This window comes from Labrus mixtus, chromosome 13, assembly GCF_963584025.1.
Source record: "Labrus mixtus chromosome 13, fLabMix1.1, whole genome shotgun sequence".
NCBI classification, from domain to species: domain Eukaryota; kingdom Metazoa; phylum Chordata; class Actinopteri; order Labriformes; family Labridae; genus Labrus; species Labrus mixtus.
This window is the reverse complement of record NC_083624.1, coordinates 22,743,323-22,756,515: the sequence shown is the minus strand read 5'-3', so window position 1 is coordinate 22,756,515 and position 13,193 is coordinate 22,743,323. Positions and strand designations below refer to the sequence as shown.

The 13,193-nt window shown below is 38.0% G+C and overlaps 1 protein-coding gene across 2 annotated transcripts in view; it reads left to right on the top strand.

Annotated features, from left to right (window-relative positions):
• LOC132987269 (receptor tyrosine-protein kinase erbB-4-like) overlaps positions 1–13,193 on the top strand; it is a 317,677-nt gene that overhangs the window by 284,768 nt on the left and 19,716 nt on the right. The window lies entirely within an intron of this gene.

Below are 13,193 nucleotides of genomic sequence, written 5' to 3'. Positions count from 1 at the left end.
TGGCCCAGAATGAGCAAGTGTTCAATATTGTGCAATGTTGCCACCATTGGCTCAGGCAGGGAGAGACAAAGGACAGTCATTAAATAATAACAGTGCAAAATTTAAACATATATAAAAGTAAGAAAAAAGGAGATGCACCCAAAATAGAAAGAGAGAAAAAAACAAAAACCATGTAAGTTTAAACACTTCACAGGTCAAATAAATCCATGCTGTCTGTACTGTTATCATATATCATATATATAATAGAGAGCAAAAATCAAGTACAACCAAAAATTAAAATCACATCACTGGACACATTTCACTTGTATGTCTCTTCATAGCGTTGAACAAGTAACTGTAATTTTTTATCCCAACAGCTATGGGCACAGAATTTGTATGTATAGTAGCTACTAAAAATATAATAAAGGTTGAGTTTAAGGTATGCAAGGAACTAAATACAAAGTGATATCCATTTGGTTTACATGGCAGTGAGAAAGCCCTCCATATCTTTGACATTTTGCCACAAAGTGTTGCTGCACGACACACTGTTTCCTCCATCTGTTGCCCTACATGAACTTTGAACCCGCTGCTTCTAGCCCTTGTATCCTTTTGCTATGTGAAAGTTAAATTGTCCCTAGAGGATTTTTGATGCTGGGAATTCACTTTGAATTTAGTGAACTGATGCCCCTGCAGAGACAGAGACTGAAAGAATGAGTCGCGGAATCGCGCCCTTTCCAAACCATCGCCTAGTCTTTCATTCTGACCCATCAGTATGAGATGATTCAATTATGAAGAGGAAAGACGGACGTGTTTCTGCTGAGTGTTTGTATTTCCCCTGCCCTCACGGCGTGTGATCTTTATGTGTCCTTTTTCTATTTTGGTCTTAAACGTATTATTCTGCAGATCCTGCCCTTTATTCCACCCTCTCGACCAAACCCCTCAGACCCCAACAGACCATAGATGTCGATGATACGCCGTCATATCTCTTCTATTTCTGCCCAGCTTCCTACCTTCCTTATATACGTCAGACACAACACAGAGCTGCACACCCCCATAGAGTAAAATAATCTAGATCAAGGAAAGAGACGGAGTAAGAACATTTTTTTGAAAGGGGGATTCTTCACATATACATGATGCAGATATTCCTGCTTTGCCTGTTGCCAGTGCAAACTTTATTATAAAAACATCAGGAAGTGATCATGTTCAAAAACAAAAATAATCAAATTGCATCATCAGAATTGAAGACAACCACAACAAATTGACTGGGTAAAATATTGCAAATATTACTTCATGTTTTATTGGACAGTTTGGCAGATCTGACATTTCTAATTTTCACAAATGCATCACCCACACATGCTGTTGAGACAGGAGAATCCCACCTTCTTCCCTCATGCTCTCTCATGGGGAGCTGGTGATGTGCAGACTTTAGTTTAGTTTAATCTTTACCCCTTTACACGAAGTGATACCACAAAAGTGCTATAAAGGTGCTCCTCCATTGTAATACGTTTGTACTGTTACACTGATTCTTCAGTGCCTATAAAGGTGTCCTAGACTGTGATTTTACGTTGCGTCCCGGCAGTACGGAAACAGATGGGAGGCGACAGGCATGACATGAAATATAGCATCATCATCATCATCGAGAGTGAGGCATACAAAAGGCAACAGCAGCGGCAAGTGCTTGAAATATACAATAATGTTTGTGGCACCAGTTTAGTACAATAAGTAGATACACCACAGAGTAATTAGGTGCCCAGTATACAGAGACTACAGTCCTGTACGCATTGGACGCAAGTTAGACCCCCCTTTGATGCAAATCTACCCCCCAGAAAAAAAAAAAAAAAATAAATCCATTGTCCACTGTCAAGTTTTAATTTATCTCAGTGTACAGAATCTGCTCTGCATTTTGAACAACATGGTACAAAGAGACAGACTCCATCAACCCTAGTTTTTGGTCACACAAATAATACGTCATCAGACATCACAAATCTTTTTTCGCCATACAGATTCCACCAGGTTATATTGATCAACATTTGGTCCCATGTTAGGCCTCTGTTACTACGAAGCCATTTATGTTAAAAAGGATAAACTATCCCTTAGCAGAGGGACACCATCTATCACCAACTTACAATGCTGTTTTGAATTCTCTCACAAATCAACTGAAGCCCCAGTCCCTCCTTGGAACATGTGACCCCCAATGACCCACACACGGGACCATCCTTGATCATTAGCATGCTAATGCCTCACAGAGGCTTACATTTCTAGCTCTCTCCACCAGTTAGTTTAGAACTGAAGAAGCCTTTTGGAGCAGAGGTGAAACGTGTTCAAGATCTTTCTAAGGCCAGTTGCCTTTGGATCAAGCTTCGATTTAGCCTCCATCACTACCTCTGATAGGGGCTTAGTGGAGGGAAAACTACATCCCATCTTTATGCATCTGACATCTGCATTGATAGACACATCACAGTGGCATAAAAGTCCCACATTGAACTAGAAATGTACATTAAAAAAGGCTGTTTAGGTGAATGCTTGAGAATTTTGCTAATTTAAAATAATGTTTATACATTTGTTCTTGTCTTATTATTTCAATGTCAGCTGAACCGTTGAATCTGTGAGCCTCCCCTGTCTTAAATAAAACACAAAATGAAACACAACACTTTGGTTCTTTATATTACATCACAATGAATGCTGTAAAGGTGATTTGGAAACCGCACCTTTTCAGCATTCATCATGAATGTAGAAGCTTGACCTGCCAAGTTACAAGTTAATGTATTCACACTGCAAAAAACCAGTTGGCATGAGTGTGTATTTAAATTTCCATACACAAGTGACCATAACTGTCATCAAAATGGATTATAAATATGGCCAGAAATACTGAATGTGTTGGATTGTTGTACATCCTTTGTGTTACTGCCAACAATTATGACTGTGAGCAAACTAGAAAGTTACAATTTACACACAATTCTGACCTAAACAAGCTTTAAATGAGTGTTTTTACATTGCAGTCCCGTAGTTCTTTGTCTCACTATCTCTACTTTGGCTTTTCTCTTTGTCCCTCCTCCTGTGGCTGCTGAGGTCAAAGGGTCTTCATACATTCATTCATAGGAGCCAGCTGGATGAAGGGCTTCGAATATATAAGCCTGACTTTATTATTTTTCTCAATAGGCACTGTTTTACTCCTATTAACTGTCTCAGGTTTTTGTTTTTTGTTCATTTCACAATTGCAATTGCAGGTAACCCATATCTAAACACTAATTTAACTTGAAACAAAATTAGATTATTTTCTCTCTTCAAGCCAAAACATAGCAAGTATAGAGGTAGAGACCAAATATTTTGTAGAATTAGAAAAAGTATGTGGATACTTGATGGAAAGTTGATGAGGATTTTTCTGTTATTCCCTCGGTCCCTCCATTCTTTAATTTGTATTGCCAATCGTACTTTCTTCACAAGTTATATCATGAAACCTGTTTTTACTGTTCCTTTCTTTCCCTGGTGTAAAGAAAGCAATTAATACAATTTTTAAAAAAAAGTCTGACTCCATACAAAACTTTGCAATTCTGCAAGATCTCAGACCAAGCACTTAGATTCATGGGATGAAATTTAATTCAGACTTTATTATTCAACAGGAAGCCCAAGATATGAATTCTATGACAGCAGGAATGTTAACTGGAAAAAATCAACAGCCGTGGCCAAGGGAGGTCAATCCCTGCTCAGCTACCACAGTGACAGATACAGGGAAGAGGTTGAATCCTATTTGCAGTGATGTCTGCTTGACAGTTCTGCTGCAAAAACACAACTGGAATCCATTTCTCCTTCAGAATCATAACCTGGTCCCCCAAGTTGGCTACCACTGCCATTAAATTATACACAATCTTTCCGAGCACTACATGTCATTTCACCTTTTTGTTTCTACAAATCAGTTTCCTGTTATCCCCATTCACGGGTCCCAAAGTATCAATGGATCTATCTAATGTTATCAAAAACTTTTACAGTTTTTAGTAGGCCTACTGATTGTTTAAACTGAACTGAATTAATTCCTGAAAATTATGGGCATTAAATAATATGATATGGCTTGTATTTATGTTAACCAAAGATTCATGATTAAACCCTCCATGACAACAAACATCAACTCTGCTGAATGTACTTATGCATATCTGTTGATGAAACTTGTGTCTGGCCAAGACCTGGACAAAGAAAATCTTCTAAGAACCCCAAATCAAATAGTAAAGCCAACTAGTTAGAGCTAACCTGCGGCACAATATATATTCAACATTATGATAAAGTTATTCACAAATGTTATGTTACCATTAACCTAATTCGGAACACGTTAAATTCATCATGTGATGTCAATCAAAGAAGAGCCCCAAATATTGAAGGCCTTATGTTGGCTGTGTCGTAGGAAGTATGGCAGACGTAGCGCGATGCCTGTGGTACAGCGGGTCCACCACTCATCTGAATATTGGTGGTTTGTTCCGGGCCCTTTGGCCCTCATGTCCTGTAACCCTGGGCAAGATATGGAAGCCCAAATTGCTCCAATGGGTGAAAGTGTCAATGTGATGATAGATGGCATCAAGAGCATGAAAGAAAAGTGCAGTATATATGTTTGAAAATGTTAATGTTGACATTACTTAAAAGCATCTTGAGTGTTAGGAAGACCACAAAGGCTCCATATAGTTGCAGTCCATTTACAATTCGCAATGGCCCAGCTCCGCCATATCCAGGGTAAAAAGCAAATGAACTAAGTTACAGGAGTAACTTCCTAAGTATTGTTTCTGCATGGTAATGCACACAAACAGCTTTGTTTTGCCAGAGTCAATAAATGGGTGGTTTAAAAAGCTGAATTCAGTTGTGCAGAAACATACAAAAGACTTAACTCTGAAACATTTGTGTGATATGAGTACCAATGTTTTCATCATGGTTTGCTCTTGTAATGCAGTGATAGAGCTATAAGTGAATTCCACATAAAACATTCTACACATCAGACAATATGTGTTAAGCAGACCTAGTTTTGAAAAAAGGGCTTACTAGTTGGATAGGTTGGTCCTGAGAGAGTAGTAATTCAAATTTGAGATTAGGTTCAGCATGTCTGATCCATATTTTTCATGTAAACAATTGGTTCTCATATCTTGATTGAGTTAATTAAACATGTGTGCATGTGGGTTTTCTTTTCATTCTTTGGAGCGATATCAAATTAAATTTTCAAGAGATTGTTTCTTGAGGGATATTAAAGAAATTGAAACTACTGGTACCATAGTATTGGTTGTTGTATGCTTTTAATGGATAATATTTACTCCCAAACAGCAGCGCCTGAATACCGTCTAAAATCAAGTGGTTAGTTGATATATTCTGTAATTGGTGGTTATTTTGAGTTTCTTAATGAGGAAGTTAATGTTTTTATCAGAGTTAAAAATGGATGCAGATTTGTAGAATTTAGGCAGAAAGTAAGAGGCCACATTTTTTTCTGACTAGAGTTACATGTCTTTTGGCATCTGATGCTTAATTGAAAAAAGGTTAAAGCATATTGTGAATAGTTGGTTTCACTCTTGAGCCTATTTGTGTATGTTTCCACATAAGAGGGACAATTCTTGCAATATGCTACAAGTACTCAGGTAGTGGATAAAGCATTGATCAGAGGGAATAAATGTATACGGACGAGGTTTCCCATCACACTCTGCTAACACAGTCTGAGCAGAGACAAATTGTTCATATTCAAGCTGCCCCCTAATGTCATTTGCTAAATTCATTCTGACACGGGAGCTCAAAATGAAATGAAAGCCTCCTGCTTTCATCATTATTGTGTTATCATTTCACCCCCCTTTCTCTCAGCTTCTCCTCCACGTTGATCTGATTCGTTTCACCTCATTCCTTAAACAGTGATTCACCTTCTCCCCTGCCTACTGAGATCTTTTTATATCACAACCATACATTAAACATGCACTACGTCAAGCAGACACTGCACCAGTGTAAAGAATCCCAAAAAATCTGCAATGATACTCACAATATGACAAAACAGAAGTAGACATTCACCAAACACCCTGTGCCCTCCAGAAATACTGGAAGCCCAGTTAAAAACAGCAAATGAGGCTGTACAATACAACAGAAAAAAACAGTATAGATGAGTCATACACACATGATTCTGAGTCTTTGGCATTTAGAATGTAATTGCTCTCATTCACAGCTGTTTTTTACAGGTCTTTTATTGTGTGCTTGAAATGAAACGTATAGTATTCCACTACAACAAATCCTTATTATAATATCCTTATTTAAAAAAATATAGCCTTTGATTATCTAAATCTTTTATATGGTGAGAGAAATGAAGGTAATTATACGGACAGGGGTAAGGCCAGCATTTGATTAGCTAAGCTTGGCTTAGCTTAGCACTCTGACTGGTAGCAAGTACAGTATCAGAGCTGACAAGAATGACCAGAGTTCAGTATTACCAGTGGAGCTTATTAATGAATCTGTTGTTTGACAGTACTAAAGACAAACAACTCCTGAAGATGAATTTACAGGGTAATCAGTAAACATTGACTGTATATAAAGATGGACAACATGTCCCCACCTCCAGTTGTACGTAAGTGAAGGCAAATTATATTTGCTGAAAAATTGCTCTGGTGACATCATTTGGAGCCAGAGTTGCCCCATAGACTCTGCCTCGGTAGTCACATTCAATCCCTTCCACTAAACAAAATACACGCTTAACTTAACAATTACTCTAGTATGCTAATCTGGTCCACACAGCATCACAGGAGCCACATTTGACAGTTGTCAATCATGTGGTTGTACTCCTTTTGATGGCACGAGAAAACGAATTACAAGTAACATTTTCTGAAAAAGTATCACTTGAATTTAAATCAGTGTATGAAGAGCTAACTCTGAAGGTAGAAACTATGTTTGAGCAAAAAAATGACATGTTTTTTTGAGCTTTTAGTTTGACCCATGTACCATCTGTCAACATGGAGGCAGGCTTTGTGACCTGTGCGGCAGCCGGTCACTAGGAGGAGCTCAAAATATTTTGGCTTCACTTTTCAGGAGCTTTCATGTTGACAAACTTTAAACAGTCTTTGGCTGCAACCACCATCAAACTTTCATCAGCCAAGTGCAGTTTCTTTCTTTACGGACACCAGCAGATATAAAAACATATTCAAGTTCAAGACAATGGACTTTTATCCTTGATAGTAGCTCTATTACTGGTTATAGTTTCAGCAAAAGTGTTTGGAAATGTGATGGCTTTTTTGATGGCATGCATGAGTAAGGCTTTACTAAAATCTCGGGTGCTTATTACCCGACAAAAAAGGGGTTGAATCTAAACCCAAAATATTGGACTGGTTTTAATGAACATCTTTACACGCCAGCATGAGTCTCATTAGTCATAATGCTAATCGAAAGAAAAAGCCTTGTAGATGGTGTCAATTATCATGATAAATGATACTCAAATGTAAGCATGTGCCAAATATATGGCAAACGTAACAGTAAGTGAACAGACTGCAAGCAGTGTAGTGCTTTCATCTCTACCATGGAATCAATATAATAAAAATAAACATGATTCACCTAACACATTCACAGACACACAGAACACACAAGAGGTTTAGAGCCTCAGTAGGATGTTCTATCTCATTAAAAGTGTTTCCTCATGAATAACATTGAATCAGGATGAATCACAAGATTATAGATTTCTCTGTGTGTGTGTGTGCGTGTGTGTGTGTGTGTGCCCTTGCATGTTGACAGCCTCTGTGTGAAAGGGTGTTTGCGTGTGTGTTTGTCCACCTTGCCCAAGTAAATAACAGGGGAAAGTGCCAGTTGGTGAAAAATAAATGCCACATCTCCTCACTCTCCTCCTATTGATTTAATCCGTTGTCCCTTGCCATCCCTTCAAAATCTGTCTTCACAAAACATCTGGGGACTGTGTCATTGATTCAGGTTCTGTTCACGAGTCTGTGAAATAAACATAAAAACCACGGCTGGTCGGAGTGTTTTCTGAGAGAGTAGTTATTTTCCTCGTCTGTCTTGTAATGGGACAGTTATGCAAACTGCGTACTGACCAATAGCGCTTCTTTAGCCCTTTTCACCTTCCCTTCATCTTCTTTAGTTTTTCTTTTTGATACAGTTTCTCACTATTTCATGAACACAGTTACTGAAACTAGGGCCCTATTTGTCAAAACCCCACACATAAAAATCTAAAACATGTACAAAAAGTACAAAACGTCAAGCACTACAATCTAAACTAAAATCTTCAGAAAATTATACTTCTGCTTCCAAACTCTGAACACAAACACCAAAAGATTTGATCTTTGCAACGCCAACTGCACACAGCTGTGCTAAATCTAAAACATGTTCAACATTTCTACTTTTCTAATGATACATGCTAAGTATAAAAACAACATTACTGTATGTGTTTGACATTTCCAAGGATGATCTTATGAACGTGCAAGCATTGAGTAAACAACATAGTTGACCAAGCAGCTCTGATTTAATCTGTAAGAACACTGTCGCTTCTGTCTTGTCCTCTAGCCACAACTCTTCCTCTTTATTCTCATTTCATTCTTCCTATTTGTCTTCCTATGCTGCCTTTTTCTCCTCTGTCCATGCTCCTTCTCATCTTCCTCTTTCTCCTCTTGTTCCTCTTCCTCATCCTTCTCTTACGCAAACACCTCCTCCTCGTTCTTCAAAGTTGTCCTCCATTGTTGTGCACAAACCTGCCTCTTGTGTTAGAGCTCTGATTTCTGTGTGGTATGATGGTTACAGGTGTCTTCACTAGTGCTTGTGAAATTGCTAATTGATTGTGCTCTTTTAGTTTCATAGTGTTGAGGTGTTAACACACACTGCCTTTCACTTTTGAATGTGTCTAATGAAGATGATTGTGTTGGGGATTTATAAACACTGTGTGTAGTGTAAGGCTGAGAATGTGTAGTTAGTAGTTGTGCAAATATGTGCTGTTGTTTTGCTCCTCGTATGTAAAGTTTTAACCACTGTGCGTTATTTCAAGTGTGTAAGTAATCTTAAAAACTGTTATTTACATTAATAATTATGTTTATTTTCTTTGTTATAGAGAAAGTTACCATAAGTCAGGAAGAAATCAGTAACTCAGTATCTCTTTGCAAAACAGTTCATTGTTGATTTAAAAAATAAGAATATGAGAATGGGTTAAAATTGCACCTTTTTTGGCTCAGGTAGTTATTGCATAAAAATATAAACATTGTCTAAATGTTGATCCTTCAGTGTGCAAAAACTAAAATAATTACAACTGTTCAGAATGTGAAAATGTAGTGCTGTGGTAGTAAAAAGCCTGGAACATTCTGTTGTTTTTTGTGACAAACCTGACATTTTATTTAGTACTATTTTAGTATTTTTCTGAAATTCTTTGTCATTCAAAGAATGCCTTGTCTTAGATAGACATAGATATATTTTCCTTGGTTTGCTGTTCCATAAAAATTCTCCTTGCAGAGGATGTAAGGCACAAGCCTGATCCTTTCTGATTGGATAGCAGCTGTAGTCTGGAGGTGCGATCATAACAGAGTCTGTCTGAAGCCCACTGATTTCCTCCGGTGGTGAGCTTACCTAAAATGCAGTTTCTACAGCTAGGATTTCCCTGGTTGTCACATTCAGGTTTGATGCAATTACAAACCTCTGGCAGTAACTTCTTCTCACCGTGTCCACATGGGAGGGCAGTAAACGTGAGCGACCGAGTAGAAAAAGAAGGAGAAGAAAAAAAAAAAGGTCGCTCACGCATGTCTGCAGCCACTTCCCTCCCTGCACACTTCCATCAATTCCCCCTTTCAATCTCATTGTGCTGGCAAATTAAAAATCACGGTTTGCCAAGTCGTCCGCTCTCCCTCCACTGCTTAATTGTCTTGAAAATTGAGGAGATTACCGGGCACGATTTATGTACAAATAAGAATCTGTCACAAAGCTGGCAGTGGCACACACATTCACAGACTCAATGATGTGGGAGATGTGGGAAAAGGGCATCATGTGATTTTTTTCAAATCTTAAGTATTTTACTCTCCTTATGTATACCATGTTGAGCTATGAGGGCTTGCAAGAGAGAATAAAAGATCTGACTTAAATAAAGGAAAATTAAACATTATCCCAATGTGTTTTCATGTTGATCAGCTTTACAGGGGTCTATTTATGTGCCCCTTTTGCTGACATGTATTCTTCCTTGACTTTGAACATCTGGTCACACAGCAGCACTACCCCCCGTCACTGTGACGGTCTGTGTCAGGTGAGGTCATTAACTTATTTACATATGAACCTCTGCTACATTGAAATCCTCTGTCGCAAACTAATGCATCAGGTTCCTTTGGGTCAGACATGTAATCAGCAAACTTTTGCAGAAGTCATACAGGATGTTCATCAATGAATGTCAACACTCCTTTTATTAAAGTTTTATAAAAGAGATATAGACTTTAGAAATGTGTATTAAGCTGCTTAACGTTCTTACATGGACTATATGTTGAAAGCAAAAATAAGCAGCTGAGTAAACATTTACTAAAGCCTGTTCAGCTTGTAGCAAATTAAATGACTTAAAGTAAATGTAGTTAAATGCCTAGTTTAAAATGATTGGCTACTTGGCGCTGGTAGTGGTTAGTGCGCATGCCCAATGTACGGAGGCTGTGGACTTCAAAGCGGGCGGCCCAGGTTCAAATCCGACCTGTGGCTCCTTTCCCGCATGTCACTCCCCACTCTCTCTCTCCCCCCAATTTCTGACTCTATCCACTGTCCTGTCTCTAAATACAGGCATACATAGCTCAAAAATAAACCTATACAAAACCACTACTCAATACTTATGTCATCAGTGAGACAGTGATGCACACACCAAGTTTCCTTATTCTCTCATTATATGTGAAACCTTTTTTGCACTTTATGCAACAGTTTGCTTAACGAGACCTGAAAAGCAGACATGCAGAACAAAATGAAACACCCGAACAGAAATAATCCATCCCTCCTTCTCTGCTCGCTATATAACACATAAGTGGCAAGAAACACACAAGGAACCAGGGAAACTGCAAAATTGCCATTGATAGCTATAACGAGAACAGAAGTTTGACTGTCTGATGGTTACAAACAGGACCTTTGTTTGGCTATCCATCCAGCCATCAAACAGGCATCTCAAAAATGATGTCAGAATGAAAAATTAAATAAGAGGCAATTTTTTTTTTTTCAGATTAAAATCATTATCTTAAAATAGCATGACAAAATCTTCAACCGTTTTGGAGGCCAGTCCTTTGGATATATTTGTATGGTCTGACTCAACTGATGATTTGAGTGCTTTGAGATTCATTTTCCAGCCCAACAAAGATTTTCCTTTTCTAACCCTCGTAACACACAGACCCACAGATATACACACATGTAGGTGTATCTCCACAGGAGTAGCATTTCTGCAAGTATGCATGAGTCTGTGTGTAAATGTGCAGGTGTGTGCTGGAAATACATGTCCTCCCCCAGCAGGTAGCCAAATGAGGCATTGTGATTATAGCCTGAGCAATGTAATCTCACCTCTCAGACTGCCACCGCTCGACTCCACCAATTCCAACCCCTCCTCTCGCTCCTCCTCCATCCACTCCTCCTTTCATTCCATTGAATCCCATTCAGGTAAACCTAATCTGTAATGGTTTCAATAGAGGCATTGTTTTGCTGTTCTAAATCCAAGTAGCTTCTGTTACTTGTCACATTTAAATTTCACATTTTTCTCTCTCTTCTTTCGTACCCTTCAAGTTTTTATCTTTCTTTCTCTTTAGAGCGCCTTCTGAAAGTGATGTAGTTTAGAGGTTTGACTCTAGATACATGGCAGAAGATGTCAATAAGCTTTTACACATGATACAGAGCAGTTCTTAAATCACTTTGTGGCTATTTGGATACCCACATTTCTATCTACATTTATACCTGGATTTATTTATGTGCGACAGTTTTATATTGTTTTTTTAAGGCTGACACGTCAAAGTTTATGAAAAGCTCTCCAAATGGAAAATGTTTTTCTTACTATCAACAATACTCATTTTTATGTATTGTTATTCGGGCTGTCAGACGATCAAAAAATGTCATCGTGATTAATCACATTTTTTATTGCATGTTTGAAATTCCACTATTTCACATTCTAAAATAAGAATTCTTAGGCTTTTATTTAGAATTCTTGTACTTTCTTTAGCTGAGAGTACTTTACTTGCTGATTTAATTCAACTCTGCTTTTATTTTGAAATAAAGTAAGGACCTTCTGGTAGATCGTAGGTTACGACATTAACTTAACCGCGGAAAATGGAACTGATTACGGATCCACAAGTGAAATGTGTGATGTCACAAAGTGGATATTACTTTTGACTCGTCAACTGAGCTATCTGAGATCGTTTTACTTTGAAATGAGACATTCAAATGCATGCAGCAGCACCATTCTTTTCCATCACTGTGACTACGGGGAGACCCTGACGAGGCTTATGTACGGTGCACCTAAAGGGACAAAATAGCATGTGATTCATCGTGATAACCTTAATTAATCGTGATTAACTAGTTAGTGCTGATAGTCCTAATAACACATTCCAATGTACAAAGAGTAAATATAGCTCCTTTAATGGCAATATATATTCAAAAGAAAATGTTTTTGTGGGTGATTCATTTATATATCATGTTTGGCCTATAAAAAATAGGAGCAAAGATCCCATAGAAATACATCTCATACTTTAATGATAAGGAATTTTGTTAGAACATCCAAGAATGTCAGAGGAAAACGTCTTTGCCTTTGTTGAAGGCAAACAATCATTATTAATTAAAGTGCGGACAGGGAGAAAGAGCACGGTGGTGTTTTTTTTTCTCTCTCTATTGTCCAGTGAACGTATTGAATGAAAAGTTTTACTCCAACATTCGTCATTCCTCTGGGTCCCGTTTATAATTGAAAACCTGCCTCTGGGTTGATGCTTATGGATTCGGCTGTTATTGCATCGTCAAGCATTTGGCATTAAAGAGGGGCTTTTCCACACTCTAGTTGTTGATTGATGAGAATTATAACCATAAAAAAAAACAATGTGGTGGTAATGATGATAACATATAATTATAGAAAATCTAATGGGGTCTTTATGTTCTTAGTGATGATGATGAAGACACATGGTGATGTGGAACAGGAGTCATACATGCATGTGTGTGGCTTAAGCAGAGCAAACTCATGACTGCAGATAGGTGCATTGTATAGAATTGAATACCATAGAAAATAATAGCTCCTTGTGTTTTTT